General features: G+C 45.6%; 1 pseudogene; it reads right to left on the bottom strand.

Annotated features, from left to right (window-relative positions):
* Positions 1 to 787: 787 nt before the first annotated feature.
* Positions 788 to 7984, bottom strand: part of LOC140112299 (NACHT, LRR and PYD domains-containing protein 12-like) — a 33021-nt pseudogene continuing 25824 nt past the window's right edge.

Below are 7984 nucleotides of genomic sequence, written 5' to 3'. Positions count from 1 at the left end.
AGGGCAGAGGTGGGCAGCAACAGGGGAATTACTTCCCTACCTGGTCCCGGCTCAGTCCGGCAGTGTCAGGGTTAACCCTGCGCGCCTAGGCCTCAGGCAGCGCAGGGGAGTCCCACAAGATGGCGCCTCCGGCAGGATGCAGGGCCGGTTGGCGCGCTTTCACGGTGCCTCCGGCGGTGGGAGCGGAGACTCAGGATGCGGGAGAGGGGTAGATTTCTCCGGTGAGCGGTACAGCCTGTGTACCTCACGCGGCACCGGGCTGTCAGGATCGGGCCGCCGCGCTGGTCACGTGGCCGGCTGCAGGAGAGTGTCGGGGAGCGGCGCGGAGTCCACAGCCGCCTCGAGATCGGTGTCGGTGGACAGCGACAGGTGTGCGGGGCACAGCGGAGCAGGAGAGAGCGGGCACAAGTGAGGGATGGCTGCCTGGGAAGGGAGATAGGGTGTCGGGTCCCGGGAGCTCCGCGGCGCACGTCCGCTCAGTCCGGCATCAGGCCACGCCCCCCACAGCTCAGCAGTATCACAGGAGAGGATTAGATACACAGCTCAGCAGTATCACACAGGAGAGGATTAGATACACAGCTCAGCAGTATCACACAGGAGAGGATTAGATACAAAGTGTCTATTACCCAGAGAATCTTCATTATATTTACTATATATCTTCATTATACTTACTATAATTCCTCCAACCTGCGGAGACCGGACAGAGCTTCCAGCAGGACACTGAGGTCAGGACCAGCCAGGCTGTTACCAGACAGGACACTGAGGTCAGGACCAGCCAGGTGGTTACCAGACAGGACAAGTGTCTTCAGGTCTGGATTATTCCTTATTACAGAAGCCAAAGGGACGCAGGACGTGTCTGAGAGATTATTATAACCCAAACTGTAAGAATAAGAGGAGATGTGAGGGACGTATCCGCAGACTGTATCACACAGCCTAGGATTAGATACACAGCTCCGCAGGCAGTATCACACAGGAGAGGATTAGATACACAGCTTAGCAGACTGTATCACACAGGAGAGGATTAGATACACAGCTCAGCAGGCAGTATCACACAGGAGAGGATTAGATACACAGCTTAGCAGACTGTATCACACAGGATAGGATTAGATACACAGCTCAGCAGCCAGTATCACACAGGATAGGATTAGATACACAGCTCAGCAGCCAGTATCACACAGGATAGGATTAGATACACAGCTCAGCAGGCAGTATCACACAGGATAGGATTAGATACACAGCTCCAATTCTGTGTGATACTGCTGAGCTATGTATCTAAACCTCTCCTGTGTGATACTGTCTGCAGAGCCGTCTATCTAATCCTAACCGCTGCTTGTGGTTGTAGAGCTATAGGACATTATGGTCCTATATTATCACACAGGGCTGTCAGGGGGTGTATATACAGCGCCCCTTAGAGGTGATGGGGAATAACTCTGCACCTTCCTGTCCTGTAAGACTTTGGGTGCTGGAGATGATATGTGGGTGCAGGGTGTCCCCATCATGTGCGGCTCCTGTATTACCGGATCACAGAGATAAGAGAAGGACAAGGCCGGGGCTCGTCATCCACAGCTCACGGTCTCCTCTCCAGTCCTGGAATATTGGATGTGACCTCTGGGGGGCGCTATAGTCAGCTCCTAATAATGAGAGCATTCTGTATCTTCCTCTCCTCTATATTTATGGCAGAGGGTTATTATAGGATTTCTAGACTTGGTTCCTGTACACATTGTATATCTATAGATTATTAGGGAGAATCTTCCGGAAATAGCAGACACAGGAGAGGATTAGATACACGGCTCAGCAGTATCACACGGGAGAGGATTAGATACACAGCTCAGCACACAGTATCACACAGGAGAGGATTAGATACACAGCTCAGCAGTATCACACAGGAGAGGATTAGATACACGGCTCAGCAGTATCACACGGGAGAGGATTAGATACACAGCTCAGCACACAGTATCACACAGGAGAGGATTAGATACACAGCTCAGCAGTATCACACAGGAGGATTAGATACACAGCTCAGCAGTATCACACAGGAGAGGATTAGATACACAGCTCAGCAGTATCACACAGGAGAGGATTAGATACACAGCTCAGCAGTATCACAGGATAGGATTAGATACACAGCTCAGCAGTATCACAGGATAGGATTAGATACACAGCTCAGCGGTATCACACAGGAGAGGGATACAAAGTGTCTATTAATGGGAGAATCTTCATTATATCTTATACTTACTGTAATCTCTCCAACCTGCGGAGACCGGACAGAGCTTCCAGCAGGACACTGAGGTCAGGACCAGCCAGGCGGTTATAGGACAGGACAAGTATCTTCAGGTCCGGATTATTCCTTATTACAGAAGCCAACGGGACGCAGGACGTGTCTGGGAGATTATTACCAAACAAACTGTAAGAATAAGAGGAGATGTGAGTGACGTATCCGCAGACTGTATCACACAGGATAGGATTAGATACACAGCTCAGCAGGCAGTATCACACAGAAGAGGATTAGATACACAGCTCAGCAGTATCACACAGGATAGGTTTAGATGCACAGCTCAGCAGTCAGTATCACACAGGATAGGATTAAATACACAGCTCAGCAGACTGTATCACACAGGAGAGGATTAGATACACAGCTCAGCAGGTTATATCACACAGGAAAGGATTAGATACACAGCTCAGCAGACTATATCACACAGAATAGGATTAGATACACAGCTCAGCAGACAGTATCACACAGGATAGGATTAGATACACAGCTCCGCAGGCAGTATCACACACAATGGGATTAGATACACAGCTCAGCAGACCGTATCACACAGGAGAGGATTAGATACACAGCTCAGCAGTATCACACAGGAGAGGATTAGATACACAGCTGAGCAGTATCACACAGGAGAGGATTAGATACACAGCTGAGCAGTACCACACAGGATAGGATTAGATACACAGCTCAGCAGACAGTATCACACAGGAGAGGATTAGATACACAGCTGAGCAGTACCACACAGGAGAGGATTAGTTACACAGCTCAGCAGACAGTATCACACAGGAGAGGATTAGATACACAGCTCAGCAGTATCACACAGGAGAGGATTAGATACACAGCTGAGCAGTACAACACAGGATAGGATTAGATACACAGCTCAGCAGACAGTATCACACAGGAGAGGATTAGATACACAGCTCCGCAGGCAGTATCACACAGGATGGGATTAGATACACAGCTCAGCAGTCAGTATCACACAGGATAGGATTAGATACACAGCTCAGCAGTATCACACAGGAAAGGATTAGATACACAGCTGAGCAGTACCACACAGGATAGGATTAGATACACAGCTCAGCAGACAGTATCACACAGGAGAGGATTAGATACACAGCTCCGCAGGCAGTATCACACAGGATGGGATTAGATACACAGCTCAGCAGTCAGTATCACACAGGATAGGATTAGATACACAGCTCAGCAGGCAGTATTACACAGAATAGGATTAGATACACAGCTCAGCAGTATCACACAGGAGAGGATTAGATACACAGCTCAGCAGTATCACACAGGATACGATTAGATACATAGCTCAGCAGTATAACACAGGAGAGGATTAGATACACAGCTCAGCAGTATCATACAGGAGAGGATTAGATACACAGCTCAGCAGTATCACACAGGAGAGGATTAGATACATGGCTCAGCTGTATCACACAGGAGAGGATTAGATACACAGCTCAGCAGTATCACACAGGATAGGATTAGATACACAGCTCAGCATACAGTATCACACAGGAGAGGATTAGATACACAGCTGAGCAGTCAGCATCACACAGGATAGGATTAGATACACAGCTCAGCAGACAGTACCACACAGGAGAGGATTAGATACACAGCTCAGCAGACAGTATCACACAGGAGAGGATTAAATACACAGCTCAGCAGTATCACAGGAGAGGATTAGATACACAGCTCAGCAGTATCGCACAGGAGAGGATTAGATACACAGCTCAGCAGTATCACACAGGAGAGGATTAGATACACAGCTCAGCAGTATCACACAGGAGAGGATTAGATACAAAGTGTCTATTACCCAGAGAATCTTCATTATATCTTATACTTACTCTAATTCCTCCAACCTGCAGAGTTGGGACAGAGCTTCCAGCAGGACACTGAGGTCAGGACCAGCCAGGCGGTTACCAGACAGGTCCAGTCTCTTCAGGTCCGGATTATTCCTTATTACAGAAGCCAACGGGACGAAGGACGTGTCCGGGAGATTATTATGGGACAAACTGTAAGAATAAGAGGAGATGTGAGGGACGTATCCGCAGACTGTATCACACAGGAGAGGATTAGATACACAGCTCAGCAGTATCACACAGGAGAGGATTAGATACACGGCTCAGCAGTATCACACAGGAGAGGATTAGATACACAGCTCAGAAGACTGTATCACATAGAATAGAATTAGATACACAGCTCATCAGGCAGTATCACACAGGATAGGATTAGATACACAGCTTGTGAGGGAATAGAATCCATTTTCTGTTGTGTTCTCACACTATGGGGCAGATTTATCAAGTGTCTGAAAGTCAGAATATTTCCAATTGCCCATGGCAACCAATCACAGCTCCCCTTTAAAATATTCATGAGCACTGGTGAAATGAAAGCTGAGCTGTGATTGGTTGCCATGGGCAACGGGAAATATTCTGACTTTCAGACTGCTTGATAAATCTGCCCCTATGTATCTTTACATTGCCTCTATGCATAGTACCATCCCCCGCGCACAAAGATCATTTTACACTGATACATCCTATTCAAGGCAATTGGAATGCGGACATGCTCAGTAGGTTCCTTTGTCCCAAGAACCTATAAAAACTCTCTCTTGACTAAATAAAGTGGAATTCTCTCAAACATGTGAAGGTCTGAGAGATTCACCGAGCAGCTCGTACTATACAATGATTTGGAAACACATCACATCCGAGTAAGGAGATATTTCTCTAACAAATTGGCGTCCGAACAGGGACAGGGTTTGCATGACGCCTATCGGACAACTTGGGGATCATCCTTTCAGGACAGACAGACCATGCAGCTGCACAAAAAGGTAGGAAGCTTATTTTTACAATTTGCTCTGTCTCTCCTTGTTTGGATTGTCCCATGTCCGGTGAGTTGCATGCCTATATTGCCCAGTCCAAAGAATCTTGTTATTTTATTTTGAAAACTCCATGTGATGTGTGGTAGTGTATATGGGTATTGTGTGAGTTTGAACATGTGTGTTTGATAGCGCTTTGTTGTGATACTGTACTGTACTAGTTTTAGGAAAGTAACATCCTAGAATAGCCCCTAACTAAAGAGTCAGCCTTGAAAAGTAGTTGGTGGATCGTAATTCACTTGAGACAAAGGAGACTGAGTTTGGACAGTCAGACTTTATACATTTTTTTTGTGGTAGGATCCCAATCTGCTTGAAGGAAAGGGACTAGCTCAGTCATACTTGACGGCCAAAAGTTTAGGAAAAAATCAAATAAAAGTGGTTAAAACTGCCCTAAGGAAGAGAGACTGTGTGTGTGTCGGCACTAGAGATAATATAGAAAATTATGGGAAAATTGCTAGGTAGGATGAGAGGCAATTTGGAGGGAAACCAGCAGTACAGATCGTGAGAGAGAGAGGGAAAAGAGGCTGTAAAAGGATGTCAGAGAATGTTGAAAAGGACAAAGAATGCCAAAAGATGGTTGTTTGGAAGTTAGCAAATGGAAAGGTTCTTTAAAGAGCAAAAGGCTGGTTGCATGATAATGATACGACGGAAATTGCAAGTGGATAGAAGAAAGTTACAGAGGAAGTGACCAGAGGAGGTTATAAAGAAACATAGGAAATCGTGTGTTGTATGAGTGTTATGACGATGACGAACGAAAAAAGTTGGACAGACAAAAGAGAGAGACAACATTCAGGAAAAGTTCTACCTCCACCCTAAAATGGTGGATGAATTGCAGAGTGTATAGAAACACCCAGACTGGTGGGAGACATGTACAGTGTGGCACCTAGACCCAACCCCCACACTGGAATACATCCAGTCATGACTAGATAAGAAAAAGTGTGGGCTCCCAACAGAACAAAGAATAGTGTTAATACTCCATTTACAGCTTCAGATGTTTCTCCTGTAGGGGGCAGATGTTTCTCACTTTGATATACTTTAGTAGACCAGTGGTATGGAGAATGATGCATTGCCTAAAGATCTTTGGATTTGCACCCACAGTCCGCTCAGCTGTAGATTATGGCAAAAATATAAAGATTTGTTTTGCCTATATCATGTATAGTGCTAATGGTATTTCATCAGAGTTGCCAGATGTGAGGAAAGTCCAGCACACAATTGTGGAGATTGTTCATTGCAGGTTTGGACGTGAGACACCTTGTGATGAATGTTTAATAACATCAGAAATGTAGTGTAAAACTTTATAAATACACCTAAAGTTTGAAGGGTGTGGTCAAAAGTTTTAGCAATCTGTGTAGGATGATACAGTGAACTTAGATGTTACAATGGTGTGTTAGATTCCTTCTTTGTTATCCTGGCATGCTGAGACACATAGTACTACAGACACCACAGGGAGAAGGAGGGGGCTGCCTCCCCCCTTGTCTAGGACTCGGTGAACACAGGAGGAGGAGGAGGGGGACAAGTGTTGGAATGTTAAAAGACAAAAGGAACAATGAGAATGTGTGTTCATTACTGAGGACTGATAACCCTGACGGCCCTAAGCAGATTTTGGGTTTGATTCGCTGCAACTTCTGTAATTCTAATGGTTTAACCAGGAGTAAAACCTTCCCATGACCCTACACTATTAGTCCTATTCCGCAGCTATGACTGAGATTATTATTAGGAGCTTTTTAGGCAAAAGGTATAACACTCCTAGAAGCCTCCTACGTCACTGGCTCTAGTGATGCTTTTGCTCAGTAACACTGTCCCTCAGCATGTGCCCCCAGTATGTGCCCCTATTATGACTGTATAGTTTTATAATAAGGTCTAAGGAATTTGTATGCTGTATGTCTCCTATCATACAGCATTGGTCCCAAAACTGTAGTATATTGCAGTATATTGCTCATTTTCTGTTGTTCTCATTTAAGTTTAAGCCAAGCACCTCAGAGGAGAGGAAACAGGCCGGAAGCTGCTGATCGTGTGTCACATGACAACCTGGACCCTTCTTGGTTTTGTATCCTACTGCTGCCTGTGTATATAAAGCTTCTGTAGTAGTTTTGGACTATCCTGTTACTATTTCACCTCTTCATGACTAGAAACCTCGGTTACAATGTGCCTTCTTCATGATGTATTACATTGAATCCAGCTCCACTACTTTCACTAGATTCAAAGGGGGGAGACATGAGGTAGACGGGTTGTATTTAATGATAAATGAACCAGTTATATTTTAATATGTCTAACCTGAATATATCACTAATCTGCATTTTAAGTTTTTTTGTAGATGGCTTTAGAAACCAGGAATGAGGTTAATTCTACATCAGATGTGCAGCGGTCACACAACATGAGGTAACAGCAGCAGAACCACTCCTGACCTACCTGTCTGTACAGGAGGCGGAGGTGAGGGCACTGATGGAGGGGTGTAAAGTGGCAGAGGGTAAGAATGTGACTTTTTTTGGATTTCTTAAGATTCCCGACCTGATATAGTAAGTACATTAACAACTATGAGACTTTAAAATAGCTGATAGAGGCCTTAGTGATACATAAAGGTCCATACTAGAAGGTAAAATCTTTAAAGCTCTAATAAATGAAGTGACCACTGGTTACCAGAAAGCCTAGGGGAAAGGAGCCTGGATCAGTACAGTCCGTGACCCTCGCTGGCCCAGTAGGTTTATCTATACTCACAGGTGAGGAAGCAAGACTGGAGTAACACTGGGACCCAATGGATGGAGGGTGGACTATGGCAAAGAGGTGACAAGCAATGTCTGCCAAGGGCCTTTTACCCTACGATGGTTCAGGGCACCCACAGG

This window comes from Engystomops pustulosus, unplaced genomic scaffold (assembly GCF_040894005.1).
Source record: "Engystomops pustulosus unplaced genomic scaffold, aEngPut4.maternal MAT_SCAFFOLD_680, whole genome shotgun sequence".
Taxonomy (NCBI): domain Eukaryota; kingdom Metazoa; phylum Chordata; class Amphibia; order Anura; family Leptodactylidae; genus Engystomops; species Engystomops pustulosus.
This window is presented reverse-complemented; position numbering and strand designations above follow the sequence as displayed.